The sequence below is a fragment of the Penaeus vannamei genome, chromosome 2, assembly GCF_042767895.1.
Source record: "Penaeus vannamei isolate JL-2024 chromosome 2, ASM4276789v1, whole genome shotgun sequence".
Taxonomy (NCBI): Eukaryota; Metazoa; Arthropoda; class Malacostraca; order Decapoda; family Penaeidae; genus Penaeus; species Penaeus vannamei.
In genome coordinates, this window is record NC_091550.1 from 46,748,221 (window position 1) to 46,750,720 (window position 2,500).

The 2,500-nt window shown below is 33.1% G+C and overlaps 2 protein-coding genes across 4 annotated transcripts in view; one reads left to right on the top strand and one right to left on the bottom strand.

The window, feature by feature from the left end:
• LOC113828339 (cytochrome c oxidase subunit 6C-1) overlaps positions 1-2,500 on the top strand; it is a 287,402-nt gene that overhangs the window by 240,279 nt on the left and 44,623 nt on the right. The gene's annotated exons all lie outside the window — the stretch shown is intronic.
• Positions 1-2,500, bottom strand: part of LOC113813139 (streptococcal hemagglutinin) — a 46,401-nt gene that overhangs the window by 22,227 nt on the left and 21,674 nt on the right. The gene's annotated exons all lie outside the window — the stretch shown is intronic.

A 2,500-nucleotide genomic window follows, 5' to 3' on the forward strand; every position in this document is an offset into this window, starting at 1 on the left:
GAGACAGAGACAGACAGAGAGAGACAGAGACAGAGACAGAGAGAGACAGACAGAGACAGAGACAGAGAGAGAGACAGACAGAGAGAGACAGAGGCAGAGACAGAAAGAGAGAGAGAGAGAGAGAGAGAGAGAAAGAGAGAGAGAGAGAGAGAGAGAGAGAGAGAGAGAGAGAAATTTAAGAAGAAATAAGCTTTCTGGTGAAATTCTTCACTTAACCTTTTGCCTACAGTAAACCATAAAATAAACAGTTCTCATATATTTCCCTTTTATAGTATAACAATGTATATTGTCAGAAAAGCATACTGATGGCTTCCTAAATAACAAAGTAAGCATTTCATGGATATTTGACAAAATGAAATAAAGCAAGAGAAATGTATTTTCAGAAATACAAAGAAGTCTGAAGCCTGGAAAAAGACAAGGGAATGAATGTTAAGATTTGCATCAATCTGATAAATTGTGCTTGGTAGACATCCATTTTCACATTCCAGAACTTAAAAGCTACTGGTTCTCTACAAAAGAAATTATAAACACAGTCAAACCTCACTTCTCGATCATAATTCGTTCTATAATTCTGGTCGAAAACCGATTTGTTCGAAAACCGAAACCATATTCCCCATAAGAAATAATGTCAACTAGATTAATCCATTCCTAAGCACCAGATAAATGCCTATAACACAAAATAGTGTAAATAATGAAACAAAAAGCATAATAAAGTTTATGTAACATATATTTTTGGCTGAGGTGTGATGGCATTTGTACATGGATGGGGAAGGAGGGAAGGGGGATGAGTTATTCCCTTGAAGGGGAGTCCCTCTCCATAAAATGACTGGGTAACTGTCCTCTTGTTTTTTTTTTCCCTTCTCGGTCTCTTTAGCTCACTTGAATCTTTCTCTGCAGTTAATTTCCTCATCTCGATAACTAAGAACCTGTCCATTGATAATTGTTTGTGCCTTTATTGTATATTTTTCCGAAGTGAGACATTGCATTATCACTGAAAATGTTCATTACTCTACTTGCAACCGCAGTATCTGGGAGATATTTTTCAACAAAAAGCTGCACTTCGCCCCATTTAGCATGTATGTATAGCTGTTTTAGGACCCATGACTAAGGACTAAAGTACAAAAGAGTGAAGATACGAGTGATGTACGAAAACTGATGCTATCGACAAGACTCGGCCAGCTGTTTGGTTCACGTCGGCTTGCCTCAGCTCAACTTGTGAGTTTGAATTTTTTGGTCTAATACCAAGTTGTTCTACTAGTGAGTCACCACAGATCATGATGTATCAATGGCAATGTAGGTTGGTAAACACTTAATACAATCTGGCTGCTTCCTTCATTATAGTTGTCCAGGACAACAGTGGGACATGAATTGTGATGTTGTCCAGAAGTTTCAAATCGACAAAGTTTTATTTCCTGATAATTTTTTTTCTACATTTGAAATTCTGAAACAGCTCTTGACCAAGCATACTACCAGTGTTTTCACAATCCTGTGAATGTGCAGCCTTCCTTTTTCTAAAAAATTTACTCTGAAGGTTTTCCCCATTTTCAGATGCCCTCTCTTGTTTGTTATTTAAAGGATTCTGATAACATTTTATGTCACTTTACAGTATTCTCATATTATTTTGTCATCAATGTCCAGGTGGCATTAACTCAATAAATGCCAAATAGGCACATTCACTGGTTTGTAAAAACACCAATGATATAATCTCACAAGCCAAACTACTATAATTCTAATTCTTTTTTTTTAGAAGGACATATTCTAGAAGCAAGTAACATGGGTAATAGAACTGCTTTTTGGCTTTATAATTCAAGCAAAATGGTCAATTTGCTTTTTTAGTTCTTTGGAAACAAGCTTATCTTTTTTATCTTACAGCTTCTTTTTTAAAATTAATAAAGATATCCTTTTGGGTCATTTCACGCTTTTATGAGTAAAATATGCATACCACAGAAAAAAGGTACAATCAAAATATTCTTTCAACTGTATTTCAGAACATAATTAGTTCATTTCTATTACCAAGAAAGGGATGTCTAATCTAAGTACATTTTACTTATTTCAGCCATCTTGACAGATGGTCTCCTCAAGATAAGTTTTTCTATCCCATTCTCTTTACTAATTCTTATATTGTCCTATATCCTAAAAACAATCACTGATTTAACAAACTTTGCTATCAGACAAATAATGTGCAAAAACTGCATTCTGTTTTCATTTAATATACTTATTAATTTGCATAATGAAGAACTACACTATAATTCCACCACAGTTATACTTGCCTATTCATGGAAAAATTGATAGATTCACCTTTTACATTTTCTGTAACACATTCTAAAGTTAGGAAGAAGCAAAAAAAATATTATATATATATATATATATATATATATATATATATATATATATATATATATATATATATACTCAATTTAACATGATTATTAGTTGTTAAAGTGATGATATATATCTTGCAATACTGATATGTTTTTTTTTTACAACTTTTTGGAATTAA